Source organism: Dryas octopetala, chromosome 1, assembly GCF_963921425.1.
Source record: "Dryas octopetala chromosome 1, drDryOcto1.1, whole genome shotgun sequence".
NCBI lineage: Eukaryota > Viridiplantae > Streptophyta > Magnoliopsida > Rosales > Rosaceae > Dryas > Dryas octopetala.
In genome coordinates, this window is record NC_141366.1 from 31,735,531 (window position 1) to 31,746,052 (window position 10,522).

General features: G+C 32.8%; 1 long non-coding RNA gene and 1 pseudogene across 1 annotated transcript; both read left to right on the top strand.

Moving 5' to 3' along the window:
* Nucleotides 1–6,094: 6,094 nt before the first annotated feature.
* On the top strand, nucleotides 6,095–9,447 carry LOC147299798 (uncharacterized). Its single transcript, XR_015120605.1, has 3 exons — nucleotides 6,095–6,158; nucleotides 6,357–6,437; nucleotides 9,338–9,447. It is a non-coding gene; the product is annotated as an uncharacterized LOC147299798 (long non-coding RNA).
* LOC147299799 (uncharacterized) lies at nucleotides 6,710–9,063 on the top strand (annotated as a pseudogene).
* Nucleotides 9,448–10,522: the final 1,075 nt, after the last annotated feature.

The window sequence follows — 10,522 nt, forward strand, 5'->3', positions numbered from 1 at the left end:
AAATTGAATTACAGAACATAACCTCTACGAACACTAATAGTTGACATATCACAAAAAGTTGAAAACGAGTGTGATTATACATGTGTCAACTGCTATTTTTTCTTTTTTCTTTTCTTTTTTATTAAGCGTGTTAAATAATTGTAGAAATATGTTACTTCAGTACAGCTTTGCTTGCACAAAATGTCTCACATATGATGAAAGCTTAAAATAGACAAATAGACAAATAGACAAAAGCACCAAACACCAATGAGAGAGCTCAAGTACAGTTCATGACTTGCAAGACTCTCTAATCCATTATCCATGAAAATTAATTAAAGGGCTATTTTAGATATAGTACTTCAACAGTTCAACCTTTTTGTTTTTTGTTTTTAGATTAATAATTTATATTTTTTAAAATTTTGAATGCGGTCCTTCATTTAACAATTTAAAAATCTTAATTAGATAAAATAAAATAAAAAGGTGAGGCAAAGAGCCACCACCATATAAAAATAAAATAAAAATAATGTGAGGCAAACTACTTGAAGTCACCGAAATTTAACAAAGAGGAGAAAATTTTGATGATTAACGATATTTATCCCAATAAAATTCTTTCATTAGATACCTATTCGCAATAAAATTATCATTTACAATATTACAAGAGACAAATAAGAAAATAAATACATAATTTAAATAAAGAAAAAATGCAAAAAAATGACATGTAATTATAATTAATATAATATAATGATGTGAGAAAAATTAAATAAAATGCAATCAAAATTGAAAAAATCATAATGATTTAATAAAAAACTTAAGGTGACGAAAGAGTACATCCTAATTTAGAAAATTACTTTTATTCTAGTTCTTGTAACTTTTTTAGAAGTAAGGGGATCATGATTTTCGACTTGGAGCAGTGGGATAACAGTTAGTTGTCTACTGACTCTTTTTTTTAAATGTTTATGCTGAGTAGCGATTTTGTTGGAAGCGTTTATGCTTAGAATCACATAAAAAAAATTAAAAAATTTTTATATATAAAATCACTTAAAAGTATTTTTATAACCTATAAACACCTTTATTTAATTTTACCAAATACAATTAAAAGCATTTTTATTAATCTGAAAAATGCTTTTTAAAGTTCTAAAAACACTGAAAAACATGCTATAATTCTAATTTGAAAAATTTCAACTTGCGAACACGACAATAGATGCAAATATATTTGTAACTCTTAAATCTGAGGAGTTGAGTTTTCTTATTCTTAGGTATATTCTGAGCCATTAAATATTTAAATCTAGATATGTAATGTGTGATATCTATACCAAAGAAGGTTTCTATATTAAATACAAGGACTGCATTATAAAATTTAGAATTTATTAGACAAGTCAGAAAACCATGGGCGTTCCGTGTCTCAATCCTCTGATTCAGTTATTCCCGTGTAGTAGTACTACGGAAATTGGAGTAGGGACACAGAGGGTGGAAGAGTCAAATGGTATTCTCGTAATTTAGTCGCAAAAGAAGGGTCATTCTTTAGGCACCTCGTTTGCCTGGAAGGTTGCCACGCCTCACGTTCTTCGAACCTTCCCTTGCAGCTTTACTCGTCTCACATTGTTTCTTTTTTGAGTTTTAAAGTGTTAAAAGTTAAAACCAACGTTTTTTAAACTCCAAATTAAAATATATGATGACGTGGAAATTGAATAGCGTCTTCAACTCCACTCCACCTCCTATGGAACGAAATATCTACCTGCTGCTCCACCGCCCGCGAGGTTAGCAATTTAGCATGAAGCATCTCAATCACAATTGAATTGGATATTAGATTTTCTTTATATTTATGTCCTGTATGTATTTAAATTTTAATTGATTTGAAAAATAAAAAAACTAACTAATAATGGTTGAAAGTTTTTTTGACCAATTAATAATGGTTGAAAGTTGAAACTACCAAATCAGTAACATGCACAAGTTATATTTTATATTAAATATGAAAAAACAAAACAACTGCTATTCAAAATAATGCACTGAATTAGAAATTGATAGATAAGACCCAATTAGATGGAATATTTAGGTCTATATACTTTATGCCATATCTACATGAACCTTGGATGATAAAATATTCAAAACCTGCATTCTTTATGAAATAGTATATGCTATTTAATTCTTAATATAAACTAATCGCAACCTCAACCAGATTGCAGTTTTCTTTTTCTTTTTCTTTTTTATATGGAAATAAAAGATTTAAATTGTGAACCTCTCTAACTTTGTGAAAAAAAAAATACTACTAATAAACTAAAAATTAGTTGATAATGATTACAGATCATGTGTAATTATTATCTAGCAAATTCTTATTGGGTTTTTTTGGATATAGTACTTCAACACTTCTCTTTTCAGATTAACAATTCATGTTTTTTTAAGTTACGAATGCAGTCCTTCATTTTACAAATTAAAAATCTTAATTGGGTATAAATTTCTATTTATTTTCTATAAATATTTAAAAAATTACGGGATTAATTTATCTAATCCGTAGGAAAAATTTTAAATTAATATAGTTTTATTGTACCCAACTACTCTGACTTTAACTTCCACTATCTTACGGACCTTAAAAAAAAAAATTCACCTCTAAACCCTAAGAAACGTACCCATATGAATTTTGCCACAAGAAAAAAAGTACCTTGTACCCATATGAATTTTACAACAGAAAAAAATACATATATTCTCATCTACCTGGTTTGTCAATTTTTGGGCTCTGCCTAAAATTTTAGAATTAAAACCTAACATGCAGCCTCTATAAGCCATTATATACCCTAAATCCTAAATCTTAAACCCAAACCCGAATCTTATATGAAATTTATAAATTTTGTAACACAAAGTAACGTACCTTCACACATCGGATTCATATTGAAACAAGAGCCACCACTTAAGAAAAAAAAAAACCACCTGAAGTCACCCAAATTTAAAAACAAAAAAAAATATTATGGTGATAATGTTATCCCAATACAATTCTTTCTTTAGATATCTATTCCCAATAAAATTCTCATTTACAATATTATAAGAGATACATACGGAAATAAGTATATAATTTAAATAAAGAAAAAATACAAAAAGATGACATGTAATTATACTATATATAATTTAATGACGTGGAAAAAATTAATTGTAGTGCAATCAAAATTGAAAAAGTCATAAGGGTTTAATAAAAAACTTAGGGCGAGTTTGGTATTGCTGTAAGAAAAAACAACTGTGAAGTAAAATAGCTGTGAAGTAAAGTCAGGTGTAAAGTAAAGCAGTTGAGTGTTTGGTAAACTATGTTTTCAAAAGTGTTGTGAGTGCAAAAAACAGTATCAAAATATTTGATAAATGTTAATGTAAAAGTGTTGTGACCGTGTATAATTACTAAAATGGACATGATGCTGAAAGTGTCATTCACTTATTTGTTTGGTAAAACTAAAATGTTTTTTTTACTTATTTTTTATATTTGTGGCTACAAATTTTTATTAGCATTAATTTTTTTAAGAACAACATTATTAAATAAGTATTTCTATTATTTTTTTAAGTATATTATAATTTTAATCGTACAAATAAATAATTAATTAATTATCATAATATAAAATATAACTAACAATGGATATATTTTTTAATTTAAAATAAACAAATAAAAATTATAGAAATCAATAAAGGTAGAATGGGTAAAATAAAATATTCATTGTTGTTCAGTTTTCAAAACCACCTAGAAACCTGCTTTTTTTTTTTTTTTGTGGGGAGTTGAGAATTGTGGGGGAAAACAGTTTTTTATTTTTTTACCAAACACCAAAACTGCTGTAGGTGATTGAGAATTGTCATCCACAACATCTTTTGAGTCCTCCACCGCAATCTCAAACGGGGCCTTAAGATAACAAAGGAATATATTCTAATTTTCTAATTCTTATTTATTGAAGTGTTTGACCATGTGTATGATACGATTATCTAGTGCTACGACGCTATATATACTATTTATTTTTAAAAATTATAATTTTTACTTAAAACATGCACATATGTGAGTATATTATTGGATATCGTACCAAATATGTGGCAGGGGCATCCTAATGAAAAATCTCTCCCATTGTCTTTAGTCTTTAGTATTCATTATTGGAGCAAAACAGAAATGACTCCTCTGAGAATGCACTATTCAATCACTAGAACAATAAAAAATAATTAAGTATCTATCAAGTTTTTCTTTCCTTTCCCTGGAGATAGCCTAATTAAGCATGAAGTTTACGGTGAAATTAATATGAATCATGGTCCAGGGAATAATTGGCCACAGGCCACAGGTATTTAACGTTAAGTATATTAGGGAAGTGAGATCTGATAATGATGGATGGATGTTGACAAAGGAGAATCTTGTTTTGGTGCTTTCTCTTCGTAGTTCCTTCAATCCTTCCCTTTCCTCTAAAGAAAAAAGAGCAGCTTATTATGGCATGCGGCATGCCATACCCCACTCCCACTTAATTTTCTTATCTTCAATACATCAGCATTACGTTACATTACATCAAAGTATGTGCCAGTCAAAAGTTAATTTTCATACAACTCAAGGCCCTTTTTTTTTTCTTTTGGTTTTTTTTTTTTGCAACAAAAAAAAAAGGCTTTAATTATTGTCTAATATGACTATATATACTCCAGTCTCATTTAGGTGCGAACGTGGCACAGCTGAAAGTTCTTTCGCTTAATAGCGACTATACATCTATATGATCAAGGCCTTGTAGGGTGGGCTGTTGAAAAATAATTGATTCTAATCTACAAATTTTCGTATTATATATATGATTAATTTCTATCCACATGAGTTCGTTAAGGTGTCTACGCAATGCTACGAACGATTGTCCAAAGTGTAAGGTTTTTGCAGCACTGAGTGCTTGACGCTGGTTTGTCCGCGTTTATGTTAACGCCTCCACCAAGCTAATCGATGAGATGAACCCACTGAGATATACCCTCAAAACTCGGCAGAGGAAGTATCGCTCGCCTATTTTAAAAGATCATTTACAAGCGCTCGGCGAAGCTACTAAGCGCTCGGTGACATGTTCACATGTTCGCAACTGATCGAATCTGATATATACTCTATATAGTTATATCACCAACTTAGTAATTTACTCTATTATTATATATGAACATACATACAAGGTCTTCCAATGAGGTATTCCTCATTTTATTTTTTTCTGAGGTATGATTTTTAGAACTCACTTCACATTGTATTTTGATGCTCGAGACTATTTATATTTTAAGTCTACATTTAAGGATAATTCCGGCAAAAAATGAGACAAATCATATACCATTTAATCATTTAATCAAATTGTCATCATTTTAAGTGTTTATTGAAATTACACTATGTTCGTCTATTTATTCGATCATAATTAAATGTCTTAATGGTTTCTAATTTATCTAAATTTTTTTTTTCAGAAGTGATATTTGAATAGAAATTAAAAAATAAATAACTCCGATCATCGAACTACAACTCAGAGTGAGACCCTCACCTTATATACATAGGGATAATTTTAGCAAAAATATTCTAACTATACCTCTAGTCACAGTTGAAGATGTCACATTCAGTTTGTTCCAATTAAGGATCTTAAATTTTCAGTTTGGTTCAATTAATGATTTTTGGTCAAAAATATCAATTTTGAGGGGCAAAAACGTTTTTTTACTTAAAAAATAATTATAAAATAAAACTAAATAAAAAAATATAAATCATCATAAAAAAAAGTTTGCAAAAGAAAAAAACTAAAAGAAACTAAAAAAAATAAAAACAAATCCACAAACCCTCCCCCGCCTAGCCCCCAGTCCCCCACCTTCTCTCTCTCTCTCTGCCTCACTTTCTCTCTCATCTCTCTTTGCCTCTCCTCTCTTTCTCTCTGCCCGCCCACCCAGCTTCCCCCACCCTTTCCCCTTCCCCCTCTACCCAGACTAGTGGCGGAGCCACATGAGGACCAGGGGGGACACAAGCCCCCACTCAACTTTTGGGAGAAAAAAATGGCCTATTGATACAAAAAAAAAAATTAAAAAAATTTCATGATTTGTTTACTAAAATACCCTTAAAATATCAGCCACTCCTGATTCTTCATCTAATTCCTCCCCTTCCGCGTCTTCTTCTATTCTCCATGAGTCTATGGACAACATTACAGCAAGCTCTGCAAAATTGGTAAATGAGCAATGGTCTACTAAAATAGGTAAATGATTTCTCTCTTCGTTCTCCTCTTGTAGCCTTGATTTATTTGTGCCTTTGAGACTTTGAATGTCAATCTCTATTTTCTGTTCTTGCAAAATTGTCTTTCTCTTCATATAAAGTTCTCTACTTTTCAACCCATATGAGTTTTTATACATGAAAAACTTAAAATAATTACTAAGGCTAAGCTATTTTATTGCAGGAATTTGATTTAGGATTTACTTATTTGAACTTGAAGTTGATTGGGTATTGAGAAGAAGAGAAGGGAAAGCTACTGCATATGGTAATTTCAAAAAACTGACAACTCAGGCTCTGTTTTAATTTTTTTTATGTTTGGATATTTTTGTTAATTTTCAAGATTGCAAAAGAGTTGCAAAGATTATCTGATTTTATGTCGGTAGCTCCCCTCCTTAACTTCCCAACAAAGTTTTGTATGCATTTAGACTTAGTTATATTAAGGCAAAATGGTATTTATGTACTGGATGAATGATGATTGCTTTGTTTGAATGCTCATTTCATATAAAAACTAAATAAACTTGCTGAATGTTAAAATAGATGGAAAGATTTTTTAAAAGAAAAACCCAGTCTGAGTTGTCAGAGGCTTCTCCTTCAAAGAAAATTGATAATAGCCCAAGAAAAACTTGTGTTGAGATCAATGTGGCAGATCTCCCTGCTGATCCAGGACTTCGTACTCCAATTTGGAATTATCATCCAAATGTTGCAGACCAAGTTAGGAGAGCATATCTTCAGAAAGGTCTTTGTCAGCCTAGAAACCATGTATTTCCCTTAAAGAAATTTGGTCAAAAGGAAAGAAGGTTTATTCCTATTTGGTTTAGTAGCTATCCTACTTGGCTAGAGTATAGTATAGCCAAAGATGAAGCATTTTGTCTATGTTGTTATCTTTGTAAACTAGAGAATGGAGACCAATCAGGTGATGACTCTTTTGTTGGTAAGGGGTTTTCAAATTGGAAGAAGGAAAGATTACAAGTTCATGTTGGAGGACCTAATAGTGCTCATAACCAAGCTTTGAGAAATTGTGAGGATCTATTAAACCAAAAGAAACACATTCAAACAGTTTTATCAAAGCTATCAGATCAAGATCGAAACGACTATCGAACTCGTTTGGCTGCATCACTTACTTGTATTAAGGTTCTTCTTCGACAAGGGCTTTCATTTCGCGGCCATGATGAATCTGAAAACTCAAACAACCAGGGGAATTTTCTTGTGTTTTGGAATGCTTAGGTGATAATAATGAGGATATAAGAGCTGTCTCGATAAAAAATGCTCCTGAAAATTTGAAGTTGACATCACCGGATATTCAAAAGGATATTGTAAGTGCTATTTCAATTGAAATCGTCATTGAAATTATTAAAGAAATTGGTGACTCATCTTTTTCCATTCTTGTTGATGAATCTCGTGACATGTCTTCAAAGGAGCAAATGGCTATTGTACTACGTTATGTGGATAAAGGTTGTGTAATTGAATGTTTTGTAGCTATTGAACATGTCACAGATACTACTGCTCTTTCACTCAAGGCTGCAATTGATGGCTTCTTTTCTAGACATGGATTAAGCATGTCTAGGCTTCGGGAACAAGGTTATGATGGGGCTAGTAACATGAAAGGCGAATTCAATGGTCTTAAAACACTTATTATGAAGGAGAATGAGTGTGCCTTCTATATTCATTGCTTTGCTCACCAACTTCAATTAGCTCTTGTAGCTGTGGCAAAAAAAGACCCTGACATGACAGGTCTTTACTTTTGTGGCTACTGTGGTCAATGTGGTAGGAGCATCTGCTAAACGATGTGATATTCTTCGAGATAAACATGCTGTGAAAGTTTTTAAAGCAATCAATAATGGTGAGCTTTTAACTGGACAAGGCCTTAATCAGGAAACTACTATCAAACGATCTTGTGATACTCGATGGGGCTCACATTTGGCAACTTTATTCAGCTTGCACAACATGTTCTCATCTGTGATAGATGTCCTTGAGATCGTAACAGAGGATGGATCAACGTCTGAGCAAAAATTTCAATCAAAGCTTCTATTGACTTCCATCCAGTCATTTGATTTTGTTTTTAACTTGCACCTTATGAAAAATATCTTGGGTATCACAAATGATTTGTCACAGGCATTACAAAGGAAAGATCAAGATATAGTGAATGTCATGAACTTAGTCCGGATATGCAAAGAACGACTTCAACTAATGAGGGAGAATGGTTGGGATTCTTTGCTCAGTGAAGTTTCTTCTTTTTGTGGCAAACATCAGATTGAAATTTTTAATATGGATGATAGGTTTCTAACTCAAGGGCGACCAAGGCGTAAAACTCAAGTTATCACCAACTTGCATCATTATCGTGTTGGTTATTCTACAATGTAATAGATATGCAGCTCCAAGAGTTAAATAATCATTTCACTGAGAGGACTACTAAGTTGCTTATTAATTTGGCATGTCTGAATCCAAGTGACTCATTTGTTGCTTTTGACAAGTAGAAGTTAATATGCCTTGCCAAATTCTATCCAAATGACTTTTCTGTAGTTGAGCTTGTGATGCTTGAAGATCAACTTGAGAACTACATCATGGACATGCGCTCTAATACTGGATTTTTAGGTTTGAAAGGGCTTACTGATCTTGCACAAAAAATGGTTGAAACAAAGAAAGATTAAGTTTACCCTTTAGTTTACTTGCTTTTGACATTTGCATTAATTCTACTTGTTGCCACTGCAAGTGTAGAGAAAGTGTTTTCAGCCATGAATATTGTGAAGAATCGATTACGCAATCGAATGGGAGATGCATGGATGAATGATTGCTTGATTGCATACATTGAGAAATACATTTTTCTTAGTATTGACACTGAAGTTATTATGCAACGGTTCCAAAATATGAAAACTCGTAGGGGGCAGCTATAATTGTAATGAACAAAAATATGATATTTTGTGGTACTGAAATTTTTGTGGTCTGCTGACATATAGTAGTGATGCTAGATAATTTTGTGCTCCTGACTTTTGACATATTGTAATGGAAAGAAAAGTGTATTGATTTACAATGACATATATAAAACTCTATATTTTTGTATCTATTATGTTTCTCTATTGTAATATTATATAAGTTAATTTCTTTCTTGTTGATTAAAAGGCAACAACTTCTATTTAAATTAAAGCTATTTTATGTTTTGATTAAAAGGTTTTAAAGCAAGTTGAAATTAGGTGTGCAATACTGAATTGGAAATGCCTCAATAAAGAAACGATGGTGCATGGGTGCCCCCACAAGTATGTTTTCCTGGCTCCGCCACTGACCCAGATCCTACTTCAGCCCCACCCTGCCCTACCTCCAGCCCCGCCACACCCAGGCCCAACCCTCCCAACCTCCACCTCCTCCCTTTTCCGGTCAGCACCCAACTCATCGTCCTCCTTCTCTTGATTCTTTTGAAGCACCTGCTGTTTCGGAACTGCCACTTGATAATTGGTAAAGCCTTGACAGAAAATGCAGAAAGGAAAATATTTAACTAAATGTTTACTTCATTCATGCCCCTTCACCAGGGAAAGCTATGCCTTTATACAACTTAGAGAGGCAACATTCGCGTGACCTTAAGCAAGAAAAGGGAATTGGAAAAATACAACCAACCAAATACTGACAGCTAGACAATAAAAGGAAATACCTAAATAAACAAATAAGCAATTACAGAATTATATTTAAATGACAAGGAATATAGATAAGGACCCCATCAATAATTGGTGGTCTAGAAAGAGTTAACAACGTCGAGCATGCAGACCCAGTTGTGGAGGCAGGCAGGCCAAGAATCAAAGTGTCTGGGTGGGTGGAAGAGTATTCATTCAATTTTTGGTTCCTGGGATGGCCGTAGAGCTTGTGAAGAATGCAGTGGAACGGGCCTTGGTGGCTCAAGTCAGCCTTGGTGGGGTCCACCGGGACTAGATCGATCCCTCTTTACTTCGCATGCTCCACCAGCGAGGGTTGGATGAAGCTCTGCTCCTTCTTCGCTGGGAAGGCGTAGCCGATGCGGTACCGTTGGACCGCTTCTACTTCTGAACCCGATGACAAATTTTGCAATTTGGGATTTTGAAGTTGTGAGAGTCAAGGGAAGGGAAATGACAAGTGAGGGTGTTGGGCTTGGTGTGGCAATACGGGGGCTGACCAGAGAAGGGAGAAGGGAGAAGGTGGGAGTGGGAGGGTTTGTGGATTTTTTTTTTAAAGTTTCCTTTAGTTTTATTTTTATAATTATTTTTATTTTTTATTATTTTTTGGGTAAAGAGACATTTTTACCCCTCAAAATTGATATTTTTTTACCAAAAATCCTTAATTGAGTAAACAAGAAACTTTTAGATCTTTAATTCGAACAAAGTGAATGTT